We start from the raw sequence: 9,000 nt of genomic DNA on the forward strand, positions 1-9,000 counted from the left end.
TATGATCTCTTTGGGATAGAGTCCAAGAAGCGATATTGCTGGGTCAAAGGGTATGCACACTTTTGTAGTCCTTTGGGCATAGTTCCAAATTACTCTCCAGAATGGTTGGATCAGTTCACAGCTCCACCAACAACGAATTAGTGTTCCAACTCTCCCACATCTTCTCCAACATTTACCTTCTCTCTGTTTTGTCACGTTAGTCAATCTGATAGGTGTGATGTGGTACCTCAGAGTTGTTTTTATTTGCATCTCTCTAAGCAATAGTGATTGAGTGCATTTTTTCATATGATTATAGGTAGATTTAATGTCTTCCTTTTCTTTGGTATTTATAAATGGAAAGGTATAGGAAATACGTAAGGTATGACGCCTGCAAGAGATGATAGTGCCAGAAGGGAGGAGGAGTGAAGATTAAGTGATGAGATCATTCCAAATGACGCAATCTCAGAGGGACAAGGAACTTCAGAGGCCATCAAGGTCAAACTCCTGACTGGTACATAAATTCCCTTTCCATTACCAGCACTGCAATATAGGCTTTCTGCCACCCTTCTCCTGTCACAGGCTTTTTCACATTCATTTTTTAAAACACTGTTGAGGTCTTTTGTTTTTGAAATGCCTAAAATTTACTCTCTGTATCCCTCTCTCTTGCCTACCAGACAGCCACCCCATAGAGCAAATAAGATATTATGGGAAAAGGAGAAAAAGAAAAAAAAAGTCTTAAAACTGGTCAATAAATTTTTTTAAGATTAGAAAATATATTCTTGTTCCATACCTGTGGATCTCTTGTAAGGGGCGTTGACCGCCACACCATCTGAGACGCCACACTGACGGACATCAGGTAAACTGAGTCCGGAGCAGGGAAGGGTGAATAAGATGGCGCTGTAAGGGATGGCCCCACCCCTGGTTTGTTGTTGTCACTACAGTTCCAGCTTGTGTTCATTTCTATAGTTTCGGGTTTGTTTATGTGTGTTACCATGGCTCACTGGGCTAGCTGGCAGAGACTATATAATCAGAGTGCTTGCTTGAATAAATCAGAGTTGCTTCACTGACCCTCTCTCCCACCTCATTCTTTTACTCGCGAGCTCCACAGGAGGACGAGCAGCCTGCTGGCCAGGCATAAGACTTGCTCCGCTTGGTAAGCTATGCCGCCACTATAGCAACTTGGAGCCCAACGTGGGGCCATTAGCAACGTGGCGCCCACCAACGTGGGGCCACAAGTAGAGGGAAGGAACAGGAAGCTCAGCCAAGGGAAATTAGGTCCCTTAAGAAACTCAGCCAAGGGAAATTAGGTCCCTTAGGAAACTCAGCCGAGGGAGTCAGGTCCCTCAGGAATCTCAGCTGAGGGAATTAGGTCCCTCAGTACCCCCCGGGTGAGTCAGGCTCTCCAGAAGCCTAAACAGTGTACAGGAGCTATCAGGACAGGGTCAAAGGCCTATACCAGAGCGCGACAGGAAACGGTAGCCTGTCTGCCTCACCGAGTCCTCCAGAAAGCGGATCCGAGAAGCAGACGCAGGAGAAGACACGCACATTCAGCTCGGTGGGAAGAGGTGTAACCGTGAGTAAGACTGAAATGGGGCAAAGCTCACAAAAGTTGAGTCAGGGTCAGTACACATTCTTTCTATATAACATGCTGAAGAATGTGTTCATAGCAGACGGTGGCAAGGCAGTGCAAATGAGAACATTCATCACATCCTCACAGAGAGCCCCGTCAGAGTCAGAGAGTAGTACAAGGGACAATAGCCCAGAAAGGCAGCCAGCACCCATATATCTAAACTTAGAAGAGAGATGGAAGAACAGACAGATGGTGCAGAATTTGAAGGACAGTGTTAAAGAGCTAACTGATAAATTGAGAAACCTTCTGAAGAAAGAGAAAAGACACCTCAGAGCTAAGGCTTTGAAACTCCCAGGTGAAAAGGAGGAGACTTGGCGCCCCTGGACTTTGTTCCAGAGTCTCCCTCACTCCCACTTGCAGTTTCACAACTTTTTCTTTCAAAAACATTTTTAAGGAGTGGCCACAGATGTGAAATTTTCTTGAGTAAAAGTTAGAACCATCAAGATTTTTATTTTATTCTATAATCCAGAAATGGTGTTAGAGAAAACAATTTGTAATCTGAATTTTGTTGAAATTAAAAGATGTTGGAAAAGTTATGTTATTTAGAAAACCAGGTATTTTCACCTTTGCCTATTTTAATGCTAAACCTAAAATTGTTAATGGATTGCTATGTGTGGAAAGAAATGAATGGAGTAATAATTTATTTAGACTGATTCTGCCCATTCAGAACAATCCTCCTATATGTTTGGGGTTGGCATGCATGGGATCCATGCCAGTTCCTTTTATTTTGTAAAATTGCCAACACTCATTTCATGTGGACACGGTCATCAGTCCTAAGAAAATTGTTTGGCTTTTATTATTCATAAATAATGATGTGACTTGCTCAAAAGTTGTAACAATTGACTTTTATATCAGGCCAAGTTTTAAATTTGAGATAGAAGGATCTGAAATGAAATCTCTTATGTATGTGAGTCCTGTTAATGTGCATTGCTTATTTCAACTCCATGGGAAAATTTCACTCCTATCTGAATTCAAACAGAGTCAAAGATGTTTTATATTTAGGAATTCAATTATACCTAAGAATTTGGTTTGTTATAGTACTTGCATAGTGGCTAAACAAAATTTCTTTTCCATAAGGTCTCTCTCCTTAGATACCTGAGTTTCAGGTATCCAGGGCTTGTGGACAGTCGGTTGGTTTTCCCCTCCTTACCAGCTACCAGCTTTCTTTGTGAAAGTACTGTGGGCTGCACCTGAAACTTGGAAGGTACCCAAAAGTTACTCAAATCTCCCCTCTTTTCTAAAGCCACATGAGCAACTAAGTTGGATTCTCTGTGTTGAGGTATAAAAATTGTGCTTCAGTTTTTCTAATTTGCCTCCCTCCAGCAGGTGGAGAGACGTCCCTTTCTCGAGAATTGTAATATCACTTATCACCCTCTGAATCATCAAGTTCCTTATACCGGTTAAAGACCTAACCTCTCCAATGTTGGGACCCTGTTAGGCAGGGTCAGCTCTACATCCAGTCTCAGCAGGAAGCAGTTTCAGAAGCCGAGACCTTCATCCCTTATCCCAAAAATATGTTGAGTCCCATCTGCTTAAAGGGAGACAGGGTGGGGTGCTTGAGTACATGTACTTGGACCCCAGAATTCAGGCCAGGTAGAAAGGATGAGTAGAACCCTGAAGGAATGTATTGCTAAGCTTAAGGCTGAAACTGGCAAGACCAAAAATGAGATGCTTTAAGTGTGGAAAAATAGGACATTAACAGAGGGAGTGTAGAAACAATGCAGAGGGAAGAAAGGGACTCCAGAACCAAGGGAACAGAATGCCATTTAAGAGTAGGCCGACCACACCCTGTCCAAAATGTAAGAAAACAGGACATTGGGCTTCAGAGTGTAGGTCATTCCCTCCTCTCAAGGGTAGTGCTCAATATTTAAACATGCAGACAGGCGTCCCTCCAGCCCAGGAGACAAGGAGGGACTACTGGGAGGACGCAGAGAGGGTCCCACAGGCCACTTTAGAATTCAGGAGGAAGTACCAGACACTCAAGTCGGTGCCATACAGTCAAAATTAATTAGAAGCCTAGGGAATTTCCTGATACCTCCATGCACAGCAGTATGGTTACCAATAGAGGAAGTATGCATCAAAACAAAGCAAGAGATTATCATTTCTGCACCAGCAAATGCTTACACAGGCTTACAGGCCGTAGTACAGCAACCACCAATTGGTACCTTACACAAGATCCTGATGTGCAACTCTAACAATGTAGAGGTTGAGGTTGATAGAGAGCAGCCAGTAGCACAATTGATACAAATGAATCATAACATAGAACAAACAATATATTGGACTCAACAAATTGGCAATCAGAGACCAATGCTTACCATATATATAGAAGGAATACCTAAAACAGGCCTTGTTGACACCGGTGCAGACAGAAGCATATTCCCTTTTTCACAATGGGAATCTCAATGGCCTATCGGAGAGGAAAACAGTGTATATGGCATAGGAGGTTCACAATGGGCCAGGGAGGTGGCCAGACCACTACGGTGGACTTTTGAGGACAGATCAGGAAAATTTTGGCCACAGGTATTGGAATGGCTTCCCATAATACTATAGGGAAGAGACCTGCTTACACAATTAGGGGTAAGATTAACAACAAATTTTTGAACGGGTCCATTGATGACAGCGCCACGAGAATTCCACCACCAAAATTACGATGAATCTCGGATGAGCCCATGTGGGTGGATCAATGGACCCTAAAGTACGAAAATCTCATGGCCCTGAAAGACCTAGTACAAGAACAGTTAGAGTTAGGACACATTGAGGAAACCTTTAGTCCTTGGAACTCTCCTGTATGTGTCATAAAAAAGAAATCTGGAAAATACAGAATGTTGACTGATTTGAGAAAGATCAATGACATCATGCAGCCGATGGGTGCTTTGCAGCCAGGTTTGCCGTCACCCAATGCAATTCCCAGAAGTTATAAACTTTGGGTGATTGACATCAAGGATTGTTTTTACAGTATTCCTGTTCATATTGAGGATAAGGAAAGGTTTGCATTCTCTGTACCCAGTGTCAATCTACAGGAGCCATACCATCTTTACCAACGGAAGGTACTACCCCAAGGAATGAAAAACAATCCCACAATTTGTCAGTGGTATGTAGACAAGACATTACACCCAGTCATGAAAAGATTTCCCCAGGTGTTGATATTCCATTATATGGATGATATCTTAGGAGCTCATGATAACACTGAAATCTTAGAAATGACATTACAAATGATAGAGAGAGAATTCCTCAAACAGGGCTTATAAATAGCATCTGATAAGATACAGAAAGACCTGCCTATACGTTACTTAGGACACACCATATTAGAACATCAAATCCATATTAGATCACCTGTAATAGATGTGTCTAAAATCAAGACTCTCAATCATATGCAAAAGGTGATAGCAGAGCTTCAGTGGAACAGACCACAATTAGGAATACCTACAGGTGAATTACACCCATTGTATGACATGCTGAAAGGAGATCCTGACTTAAATTCACCATGAGAATGGACTCCTCAAGCGTTGGAGTGCATCTCCAAAATTCAAACAAAAATCGTAGAAGCTAGCACCAGGAGATATGTACCAACAGAAAATATGTATATCTCTATCCTTTTCACTGTGGAACTTCCCACAGGATGCCTTCACCAAGAAGAAGGGATATTAGAGTGGATTCACTTGAAGAGAATACGCAACAGGTCTTGTGTCCCTTACTGTGTACTAGTTGCACAAGTGGTTTACAAGGCAATTCAGAGAGTGAGGAAACTGATAGGAAGAGATCCTGATGCTATCTACTGTAGATACACTAAAGAACAAGTAGAGAAATGCTGTACAGAATACCCAGAATGGCAAGTCATCATTAATCAAAACTTCAAAACAGGGAACATAAACAAGGCTCTAGACACTTTCTCTGATTTCATCATGGCTACTCCACGCACTGGAGAGGCAGTTAAGGACGTGTGTAGTCATATGGTTCAATGTTTTGCCGCCCATGGCGTCCCACGACTATTAAAGACTGATAATGGCCCAGCATACACTGTTTCGGCCTTCCAAAAATTTCTCTCAGAATTCCGAATCTCTCATGTGACTGGGATCCCCTATAACCCCATAGGACAAGCCATAGTAGAACATGCGAACCGCACCATAAAACAATATGTCCAAAAACAAAAAGGGGGAGCTTCGGGACCCAGGTCCACAGCACATGATCAATTAAAATTGGCACTTTACACTATCAATTATTTAAAATTCGATGAGCACGGTCTTACGCCTGCCATGAAATACATGGTCAGCTCAGACTGACTGCTAGAACACATACCATAATAACTTGGGGCAAGGGTTATGCTTGTATCCTTACAGGAGACAAGGAGATCTGGGTACCAGTGAAAAGACTACGGATCGTACAGCACCAGGAAGAAATCACAGGGATTCTGCCAGAGAAAGAAGAAGAAACTACAATGTCTGAGCCATGAAATTAGTCAGCTGCATCTTATTGCTTCTAACAGTGAGCCAGGCCGAGGACCAGTATTGGACCTTTGGACATTAGTAGACATTTCAACTTTACAGGACTGGTGAAGGGCTATCCTTGGTGTTTGTACAAATAATGTATCAGTGGGATTTAGGGAACAAATGAAGATGGATCATGAATTCTACCAGGCCATTCTAATGTTAAGAAATGATGTAAGAGCAGTTGGGGATGAACTGCAGGCCATAGAAACACAATTGGCTTTAAGATGTGATTACAGATATCGTCATTTTTGCATGATGAACAAATTGTACAATGATGCTGAATTTAATTGGGAAGAAATAAGAGCTCAGTTACATGGTTTAACACTCACCAACGTTTCTAGTGAAATGAAACTGTTGGAAAAATTGGCATTGGATATAAATACTCAAGGGACAAAAAAGTTAATACCCGAAAATTTTGTTTTAGACATGATGCAACTTTTTGGTCATTCCACCTCATTGTTTAATTGGCTAGGTCCATTGTTGTCAGGAGGTATTGTTATCCTGATTGTTATATGTCTTATACCAGCATGTCTCAAATATGCCCTAAGAACTGTAAAAGATACAATGAAGAGGCTTACTGAAAATCAGTTCAAGCTGAGAGATGTACAAACCCGTGAAGGTCATTGGGTCTAAAACAAAAAAGGGGGAGTTGTAAGGGGCGCTGACCACCACACCATCTGGGACGCCATACTGACGGACATCAGGTAAACTGAGTCCGGAGCAGGGAAGGGTGAACAAGATGGCGCTGGAAGGGATGTCCCCACCCCTGGTTTGTTGTTGTCACTATAGTTCCAGCTTGTGTTCATTTCTATAGTTTCGGGTTTGTTTATGTGTGTTACCATGGTTCACTGGGCTAGCTGGCAGAGACTATATAATCAGAGTGCTTGCTTGAATAAATCGGAGTTGCTTCAGTGACCCTCTCTCCCATCTCATTCTTTTACTCGCGAGCTCCACAGGAGGACGAGCAGCCTGCTGGCCAGGCATAAGACTTGCTCCTCTCGGTAAGCTATGCCGTCACTATAGCAATCTCTCACCCCTGAAAAGGAGAAGTAGGAAATATCTTTTCATATCTATTTCTTATTCTTTGAAATTTTCCAGTGAATGTTATTTTTGATTGTTTTTTGATAGTTGTTCTTTCTATTTACATTGTCATCATTTTATGGATACTGATTTCATGTCTCGCTTACTTCACATTATTTTTAAAAAATTGAACAGTGGGTGTGGAGCCAAGATGGTATAGTTAAGGCAGGAATTCATCTGTGCTCTCCTAACTTCCCCTCCATACAACTTAAAAATAACACCTCAAACCAAATTCTGGGGTAGTAGAACCAACAAAAGGTTGGGATGAAATGGTTTCCTCATCCAACACAACTTAGGAGGTGAGCAGGAACGGTCTATCTCACTAGGGTGTTGGCGGGGCTTTGGGCACAGTGGAGTGTAAGCCCTGCATTAGCAAGCCAGTAGTAGTCCTTGAGGGTGGCTGCATCCGCAGCAACTGTTCAGAAGGAGGTTACAGGGGATCCTTTGCTGGAAGGATTCTATTGTATCACCTACATGTGGATCTGCCTCAAAGTTCCTGGATGAGGAAAAAGTACAAAGGGAAATCATGAGGGATTCAATAAAGTAAAACTTTACATTCTTATGAGGTAAGATGATACTTGTAACTCCTACGAACTTGGTCATTATTAGGACATTTAGAAGGAATATACATAAACAGAGGGCATGAGTGTGAGTTGAATGTGATAAGATGATATCTGAGAAAAATTAAATTAAATGGTGAGAAAGATGATACGCTAAGAGAAGGGGGAGGGAGAAGTAGAACGGGTTAAATTATCACATATAAAAGAAGCATGAAAGAGCTTTTATAGTAGAGGTGAATATGGGGGACGTAGAGAAGAGGAAACGCTAGAACCTTACTCAGAATTGGCTCAATGGGCATAGAAATCTAATTTACCCTATGGGGAAGTAGACATAAGAGAAGGGAAAGTGAGGCTGGTAGAAAAGAGGACAAATTAAGGGAGACAGTGGTCAGAAGGAAAACAAGTGTTAGAGGAGTGACAAGTTAAAATGAAAGAGAGAAAAGCATATGAAGGGTAATATAGGATGGAGGGAAATAAATGTTTAGTAATCATAACTGGGAAAATGAATGGGATGAACTCACCTACAAAATGAAAGCAGACAGGATGGATTGAAAACCAGAATTCAACAATATGTTATTTACAGGAAACACATTGAAGCAAATAGACACACACAGAGTAAAAATAAGAGACTGAAGCAAAATTTTTTATGATTTGTAAGGGACCCAGGGGAGTGCAAGTCCTGGGACCAAGGCTATAGTAGAGGCAAAGCCTGTTTCCGTGGGATTTGTGCTTACTCAAACCCTGGCAGAAGCTCTGTATGACCCTGGAACCTGATGTTCCTGCAGATACTGATGTTCCATACAGTAAAGTTACAAGTGGGCCTGGGAACCCAGGAACTAGCTTCAGGAACAAGATAAGCTTCGTTATTTACTGCGGGTGTAAGGATGTGGAATAGTCATGAAGTGATGAAGTAATGGTCATGATATGGTGAAGTAATGGGATGAGCTCAGCCTGTATATGATTGGTGGTTACAGTCTTTATAAACCCTAACCTTCAGCTGAATAAAGAGAGTTGCTTGGAGTTGCTTATCATCTTGTCTCCAGTCTCCTTCCTTCAGAGCTCACACATCGCTCAACCCAGACTGACAGGCATTCAGAGACTTGTTGGTCAGGGGGACCCCAGGGGGCTCGGGCCCTGACCCCGAGCAATGATTTAGCTGATTTTCTTTAAAGTAGGGGTAGCAATCGTGATCTTGAACAAAGCAAAGGCAAAAATTGATCTAATTAAAAGAGACAATCAGGGAAACTATGTCGTGCTAAAAAGT

The 9,000-nt window shown here is 42.1% G+C and overlaps 1 long non-coding RNA gene across 1 annotated transcript; it reads left to right on the forward strand.

The window, feature by feature from the left end:
* The first annotated feature begins 1,048 nt into the window (after positions 1–1,048).
* On the forward strand, positions 1,049–8,767 carry LOC140516439 (uncharacterized). The gene is made up of 2 exons (XR_011971364.1): positions 1,049–2,813; positions 5,947–8,767. It is a non-coding gene; the product is annotated as an uncharacterized lncRNA (long non-coding RNA).
* The last annotated feature ends 233 nt before the right edge of the window (positions 8,768–9,000 follow it).

The sequence above is a fragment of the Notamacropus eugenii genome, chromosome X, assembly GCF_028372415.1.
Source record: "Notamacropus eugenii isolate mMacEug1 chromosome X, mMacEug1.pri_v2, whole genome shotgun sequence".
NCBI lineage: Eukaryota > Metazoa > Chordata > Mammalia > Diprotodontia > Macropodidae > Notamacropus > Notamacropus eugenii.